Source organism: Cetorhinus maximus, chromosome 24 (genome assembly GCF_964194155.1).
Source record: "Cetorhinus maximus chromosome 24, sCetMax3.hap1.1, whole genome shotgun sequence".
Lineage (NCBI taxonomy): Eukaryota > Metazoa > Chordata > Chondrichthyes > Lamniformes > Cetorhinidae > Cetorhinus > Cetorhinus maximus.
The window spans coordinates 26,834,246-26,842,909 of record NC_135902.1 but is presented as its reverse complement, the minus strand read 5'-3'; positions in this window follow the sequence as shown (position 1 = coordinate 26,842,909).

Below are 8,664 nucleotides of genomic sequence, written 5' to 3'. Positions count from 1 at the left end.
GCAGAGCTATTGGGGTAAAGAGCTGGGGAGGGGAGAAAGTGTGGGACTAATTGGATGGCTCTTTCAAAGAGCTGACAGAGGCATGATGGGCCAAATGGCATCATCCTGTGCTGTAACCATTCTGTAACTCTCAGGATTCATTAGCAGCAAGATTGTTAAACCAGGCTAAACATTTTACTGAACATCAAGCCATTGTTTCCAGGACTGTCACTGACCTCATCTCCTCCAGAGATCGTCCCTCCACAGTTTCCAACCTCATAGTCTCCCAACCTTGGACGGCCCGCTTCTACCTCCTACCCAAAAATCCACAAACAGGACTGTCCCGGCAGACCGATCATGTCAGCCTGTTCCTGCCCCACTGAACTCATTTCTTGCTATCTTGACTCCATTCTCTCTCCCCTTGTCCAGTCTCTTCTCACCTACATCTGTGATTCCTCTCATGCCCTACATCATATCAACAATTTCCAGTTCCCTGGCCCCAACCGCCTCCTCTTCACCATAGACGTCCAATCCCTCTACACCTCCATCCCCCACCGGGATGGTCTGAGGGCTCTCCACTTCTTCCTCGAACTGAGGCCCGAACAGTCCCCATTCACCACTACTCTCCTCCGTCTGGCTGAACTTGTTCTCTCACTGAACAATTTCTCCTTAAACTCATCTCACTTCCTCCAAATAAAAGGTGTGGCTATGGGTACCCGCATGGGCCCCAGCTATGCCTGTCTCTTTACGGGGTATGTGGAACATTCCTTGTTCCAGTCCTACTCCAGCCCCCTCCCACAACTCTTTCTCCGGTACATCGATGACTGCTTCGGTGCTGCTTCATGCTCCCGTCTGGATCTAGAAAAATTTATTAATTCTGCTTCCAATTTCCACCCCTCCATCATTTTCACATGGTCCATCACTGACACTTCCCTTCCCTTCCTTGACCTCTCTGTCTCAATTTCTGGTGATAGACTGTCCACCAATATTCATTACAAGCCTACCGACTCCCACAGCTACCTCGGTTACAGCTCCTCACACCCCGCTTCCTGTAAAGACTCCATCCCATTCTCTCAGTTCCTTCGCCTCCGTCGCATCTGTTCTGATGATGCCACTTTCAAAAACAGTTCCTCTAACACGCCTTCCTTCTTCCTTAACCGAGGTTTTCCACCCACGGTGGTTGACAGGGCCCTCAACCGTGTCCGGCCCTTCTCCCGCGCATCTGCCCTCACACCTTCCTCTCCCTCCCAGAACCATGATAGTTGTCCTCTTATGTCTGTATCATATCTGTAGCTCCTCTGGATGGCTGCAAACTACATTGGAAGGATGACTTTGTTAACTGTTAGGACGTGGTTCAGGAGGATTCATGAGAGAATCTTCCCCACAGTGAACAGAAGGGATATGGCTCTATAGTTCTCACAAATTGATTTAAAACTCTTCCTGTGAAGTGAAACAATGATGGCATTGCAGAAGTTGGGTTATTGTACTTCTTCTTTCTATATTATTGTTAAAGGGCTGAGTTTGAGTAAGAGTTCATGATCATCAGATTTATAGATTTCTGCAGGAATGTTGTCTAGGCCACATGTCTTGTTATTCTCCATGGGCAGAATTTGTAAGAACAAACTGTTGAACTTAAATGTTTATGAATTAGAAATCACAACAATTAGTCTTGTTTGAGGACGGCTGCCAATACAGAATCCAATTCTGTATATAGAGCTTGTTGGTTCCGTCAATAAAATTGAGCATGGGAGCATAAGCACTGCTGATTGCAGCTGACTGTTTTGCCGCTGAGCTGAAGGCTTAGAGTCATGAGCCCTTCGTTAATGCTAATTGGAACCCCCTAAGTAAACCTTCAATTCCAATTTTGATGGTGAATCCAACTCCATAGATACAACGCTGTGGCTCAGTTCATAGCACCCTCGCCTTTGAATCAGAAGGTTGTGGGTTCATGTCCCACTCCCGGAAACCAAGAACTGTGAATGTACTCGAAAGAGTTACATGCGATCTGTTGATAACTCGAAAGAGTTACAACGGTCAACCTCTGGTTTCCCCTTCAAAAGAAAATGTATTTTCTCCTCCTCCTGCCTCTTCAAGCTGACCTTCCGCAGGGAGCCACGTTTCACTGAGAGCAGCAAATTGATGTTATATCTTGCAAGCTCCAAAAAAACTATGGCTGTTCTCCTTTTAGGGCATTAAATGTTTTGATTGTCCATAAGGGTGTGAACATTCTAGGCACAGAAATTCATTTATTAAAATAAATGCAAAATACTGCAGATGCTGGAAATCTGAAATAAAAACAGAAAATGCTGAAAAAGCTCAGCAGGCCTGGCAGCATCTGCGGAGAGAGAAACGGTTAACACTTTGAGTCCATATGACTCTTCTTCAGAGTTGAAGAGAGGTATAAATGTGATGGGTTTTATGTTGTTGAAAACGTGGGTGGCGCAGGTGAAGCAAAATAGAAATTCAGGGATAGGTTGGAGATCAGGAGAGATTAAATGACAAAGATGTCATGGAACACAAGACAAAGAGAGTGGTAATGACAGCATAAAAGAATAAGCAGGTGTTAATAGCGGAATAAAGGTCAGCACTGTCTGAAAGCAAAATAGCAGAATGTGTTAATAGCAGAAACAAGATCAATGCTGTCTGAAAGCACAACATGAGAACAAGATACAGACTGCGCTATGAGCTGTGGAGGGGGCAGTGGAAAAAAATGAAAATGGAGAACAGAGTTCATGGTCTGAAGTTGGTGAACTCAATGTTGAGCCCAAAAGGTTATAAAGTGCCTAATCAGAAGATGCAGTGCTGTTTTTCCAGCTTGCGCTGGGCTTCACTGGAACATTGTAGCAGGACAGAAATGTGAACATGAGAGCAAGATGGTGAATTGAAATAGCAAATGACAGGAAGGTCAGGGTAATGGATGGAGTGAAGGTGTTTTGCAAGGTGTTGACCCAGCCTGCGTTTAGTCTCCCCAGTGTAGAGGACACCACATTGTGAGCAGCAAATACAGTAGATTAAATTGAAAGAAGTGCAAGTAAATTACTGCTTCGCCTGAAAGGAGTGCCTGGGGCCTTGGACAGTGAGGAGGGAGGAGTAAAGGGGCAGTGTTACACTTCCTGTGATTGCATGGGAAGGTGCCGTGGGATTTACTTGTACTTCTTTCTAGCATCTACTACTGTCCTGGCTTCCTACCCCTCCCTGGCCTTCTATTTTGCCCCACCTGCTCCGAACCCCCACACCACGCACCACCCACAACCTCCCGCTGACCTGCCCAGTTTTTCCAGCATTTCCTGTTCGTATTACAGAAATTCGTGTTTTTTTGCTTGTGTGTGTTTTCACCACAGCGGTGGTGCTCCCATCTACTGAAGTTTCCCAGACAGGACAGTTTGTGACAGCCTATATTTGGGGCACCTTTTCTAGCCCCTTCCTCATTTGAGGTGAGCATGGGGGGAATCTGAAAAGGATGCTGAGTCCTCGATACTGCCATCAGGGAGCTATTTCTGTCCCAAACCCAAGAGTTCAGTGACCATCAGGGATCTGCCTCCCACCAGCTGTAGGGATTTCTTTGGTGTCCCTAGAATGCGCAGGTCAAAATTTAACGTGAGGAAGTTGGTGCATAGTTGACAACTACACAATCTTGATGGGTTTACCCAATGACACCATGACGGTTGGAGAGTGTCAACCCCACCACAGCCTTTGATGTGAACATGTACTTCATTCATTCACCTGTTCTGCCATTGAGGACCTGAAACATGTGTTTTAACAGAAGTTCACCACTCCAGGTCCACCCAGATCAGCATAGCAGGCTTACCTCATGCACCTTCTAGCTGGGACCGTGTTGGTGGAAAGACAAGCTGTGAGCAAAGCTACGATGAGTCCACCCCCCTGGGATGCGAGGACCAGTCAGTACCTGTGGGAAGGTACAACTTGGCAGACCTTGGGCCCAAAGCAACAACTGCAGTTTGCATCGAGCACAACCTTCAATGTAGCACAGTGTTCAAAAGCAGATCACAGGGGTCTCATCAAACAAAATTTGATACTGAGCCGCATAAGGAAATTTTAGGACAGGTGACTTTGTCAAAGAGGTAGGCTTTAAGGAGCATCTTGAAGAATGATGTACTGATCCCTACAGCAATTCATCACACCTAGGGCACAGCTCAGGAGCATTTTGAATAATTAGAGCCATAGTTGTACTAGTCTTCAGTTTTCTCAGTGTCACAATACAGTTAACCGCTTAGCTGAGATAAAAGAAACTGAATAAACAATGTGTGGATTGGAGCTAATTGAGAATCCAATAATTACATTCATAGGCCAGAATTTTCTGGCTGACGTGCGGATGGCGTAGCCCACATGTCAGCGCGTAAAATGACGCGCCCTAACTTCGCATGAGCGTGCCGACGTCAGCGCGCGCCATCGCGATATTTTGGTGGGCGGGCACGATCAGTTTGCCCGCCATTAATTGAAGGGCTCATTAAGCCCCTTAATTTGCCAATTCTGTACGATTTTGAGGGGCCCGTGCGAACTTTGGGTCGGCGCACGGGCCCAACGGGAAGGCGGGTAGGAGACTATTTAAGAAAACTTTTGCAATGTCGGGATATGTGGACTCAGAGGAGTTGTTCATGTTTTTCACAAAGTTATAATTGATGAAAGTGTTTAAAACATACCTGTGTGATTGTTAGTAGTTTTCATCGATGTCCAAGAGGCTTTTGTGTAAAGTGAAAGCATTCTGCAGACAGCATTCTTCTTCGGCCTTGCAGCTTTCCGGAGGCCTCCATTTAGTCTGGGGCTATGGGTTCTGACCTCTCCAGTGGAGGCAGCTCCCCTGAGGAGGAAGGAAGGGATAGAATCAGGAGGAGGCCAGGACTGGACAATCAGCCTCCAAGGGAAGCACCTTTTGGTGTCCAGGCACGGGCACAAGGGGTGCAGGGCCAAGAGGATGTCCAAGGTGCAAGGGGCCGCAGACAACACCACTATCCTGCTGCCAGGGTTTACAGGTGGCGAAGCAGCTACCTCAATATGACTGAGGTGCCGTGCCGAAGGAGGCTCTGACTCTCAAGAGAGACAGTCAACTATATCTGTCAGATGATTGGCCCTGTGTGGGAGGACACCCCATGCCAGCGGCTCTGAAACTCACAGTTGCCCTCCATTTCTATGCCTCTGGCTCCTTCCAGGGCTCGGTGGGTGATCTTTGCGGTGTCTCCCAATCAGCTGTCCACACTTGTGTCAAGCAGGTTACAGACGCTCTGTTCAGACGGGTATCCACCTTTATCCACTTCTGCTGCAACCAGGCAAGTCAGGTACAGCGAGCCAGAGGCTTCGCAGCCATTGCTGGCTTCCCCCGTGTCCAGGGTGCTATAGACTGTACACATGTGGCCATCAAGGTGCCAGCAGGTGAGCCCGGTGCCTTCATCAACAGGAAGGGCTTCCACTCCATGAACATGCAGATAGTGTGTGATCACAGGATGCTGATTCTACAAGTCTGTGCAAGGTATCCAGGCAGCTCCCACGATGCCTACATCCTCAGACACTCCCAGGTGCCGGGGCTCTTCAGTGCTCCGGCTCGGCTGGATGGTTGGCTGGTGGGTGACAAGGGTTATCCCCTGCAAAGGTGGCTCATGACGCCAGTACGCCGTCCAAGAACAGAAGCTGAATAGCGCTACATTAGGAGCCAGGGCACCACAAGGGCTGTGGTGGAGAGAGCCATCGGTCTTCTCAAGATGCGCTTCCGTTGCCTGGACCGCTCAGAGGGCGCACTCCAGTACCCCCCAAATCACGTCTCTGTGATAGTGGTAGTCTGCTGCGCTCTGCACAATCTTGCGCTGGAAAGGGGGGATGCAGTTGACGATGAAGACCTTGACGCCCTGGATGAGGCTGCACATGATGAATCCAGCAGTGGCTCAGAGGATGAGGAAGCACAGGGCGATGATGAGGGCCACAATGACGACCCGCATTTACACCAAGGAGGCAGGGACACCCGGGACAATTTAATCCAAAGAACCTTCAGCTAGCTCCACACACGTCGATCAGCAGGAGCAGCATTGCCTGGAACTTCCATACGTGGCACTTAGGTGGTACCTCTTCCACCTGATCAACTGCAAATAAGGCCTTAGTACAGAAACATCAATCTCCACTCTAACACTCATGATAATTATGTGAAAATGAGAAAAGCACCACAATGAAAAGATGCTCAGCCATGGTAACAAAGACGGACTTTATTCTGTCCACAATTAAAGCCCACATGATTATTCGACAATGTTACAAAAAGGGGTCCCTATTCTAAGGCCAACACAAAATCACCAGTGACATACCTGAGGTGCCTTATGTTTTTGTTTCCGGGTTCTATGTCTAGGTGCTACCCCATTGCTTGGAGTGGCTTGAGAGACAGCCTGCTGACTCTGCTGTCCTATTGGCCTCGATGACCTTGGTGGGCGTCCTTTGGCCCATGGAGCCCGTGATGGCCCCGCCTGGGAGGGAGTGGTCAGCTCCCGAACTGGCACCTCCCCAGTTGTCACAGCCTCAACGGAAGCAACGTTGACTGGCAGAGGGGTGGAGGAGCTGCTGCCCTCATCTGGAGCGCCCTGAGAGGAGCTCGCAGCGGTGACAGGCAGCTGCTGCACTGATGTGAGGTCCCTTTCGACCTCCCTGCTTCCCGCAGATGGATGGGCACCGAGCGCCAACGCTTGGTGTCCACAACATCTCCCACAATGGAAAACACCACCTGTGGCCAGAACGGCTGTGAGGGCTTGCAGGTCAGAGCATAACCCAATCATATTTTGATCCATCTGGTGGAAGCCCCTCTCTATGAGAGTCGCCAATCTCTCATTGAAGGAATCCTGATGCTCTGCCCTGAGGGCAGATTCTTCGTGTGCAATCTGCCTAGACTCCTCCGTCACAGAGAGCAACTGAACCATTCCCTCAAGCAACCCTGCCATATGTAAACGCAATTCCTGCCACCTTTCCTGCAGCTGCTGCAATGGGGACAACTCCAGAGGCACGTCATCAGTGCCGGACTCAGCATGTGTCTCGTCCCCTGCAACCCTCCGGCTGCAGGAGCCGTCGGTACTCTCTGCCCCGACCATTTCCTCCAGCGATCGTGATGTGCCCTCTCCACTGTGACCTGGGGCACTAGCCGACGGTAAATCCCCCACCAAGGTGTGTGTGTCTGTGCTGGTGCCTGGCTGGCTGAAATGATGTGCTGCAAGTTGCACATGTTGCCCCTCAGGTGTGGAGGGGGGGCTGCTTTAAGGACGTGCGGGTCGCTCTGGTGGTGATGCTGAAATTAACAAGGACAGTGCATCAGTTAGCGTGCATTCACTTCAACCTTTCATCCCTTTCCCCCCCACCCTCATAAGTAGCTCACCCTTAAAGACCCTTAAATGAAGAACATTGGTGAGGTCCAAATGAGTCAAGACGGGCCCCAAGCATTAAACGCACATGCAAACAGGCTGGTTAGATGGCCTCATGAATGGCACATGGCTTGTAAAGAACCAGAGGAGCGGGGAGAGTGCAGAGGTATCTGATGTGGATGCATTGTTGCCTGGATAGTTGCACGGCTGAAGAAACATTTCAAACAGTTGTGTCATTTTCCACCGAACTCAGGAAATTGAGAGGTCATATTATTGCCCTTCATTCTGTAAGGTGGCCAGAAGGCAACATTTCCCCTTGGCGCAGGGATGAGTAACGTGGTATCATTCATCTAAGTTGAGTGCCATGAGGTTCACAGCTGAGGTGCTGAGGACCTTCTGGACAAAGTAATGTGGTGCGCACTGGCTGAAAGGGTACAGGAGCTCCCAAACCCCCGAAAATGGAATAAGTCTTTGGATGTGCAGCGGCAATCCAATGGCATGTGAGAAACCATGGTGATAGTGGTCACAAATGGGATAAGGTGACTTTGGAAGGTGGTGGAGAGGCTATTCCTGAAGGGGACGAGGGTCCCTCCTGTTTGACCCAGACGTCAGAGTGTCTCAGTCAGTGAATGAGCAGTGTTGCAGCATTAACCATTGCAGCAACCATCAGTGGTTTGGATGGTGGGGAGACAGAGTGGATGGGACTGTGGACCTCAAATACCTGCCCGCTGGACCCCAGCCTCGCCAACACCTGCCGCCCTGGCCGCTTGCCTCCTGCCCAGCTCCATGGCCTGCTCCTCGAATGGGGTGAGGTGCTGGAGGAGACCGCGCCCACCTCCAGTCCTCAGGTGCTCCCGGGCTTTGTGGTGACTTTTTGCCTGCAAAACACAAAAGAGGATTTACTGGGGCAGGTCGCTCATGTACTCTGCACGCACATGCTGCACCCCAACCACAGTGGGCCAACTGAGGCCTCCAGCGGCTCCTGTCCACACTACTGGTGATCAGCCCCCAGAAGATAGTACGGCTGGTCCCAAACCCCTCTCCCAACAGTCCCCTTGGACACATTCAGTGTCCATCACTTTGAATAGCACACGGGTCCTAGTGCCTATGGAAAGGAGGATCAAATAGGTGCGGCGCCGATGCCAGCAGATGGGACTTGCCCAAAAGACCTTGAGGCACCCCTTGGACCATGTCATTACCATCAATATGACATGTGTTGGAGTTCTGAGTATGTGTCTACTGGCCTCCCCTGCAGCTTGCCCCCAAACTACTCAAATGCCACAGAAACCAACATATGCTGCGCAGAAAGCCCTTCTTCTCCTCAACCGCTAAGGCTGATGTA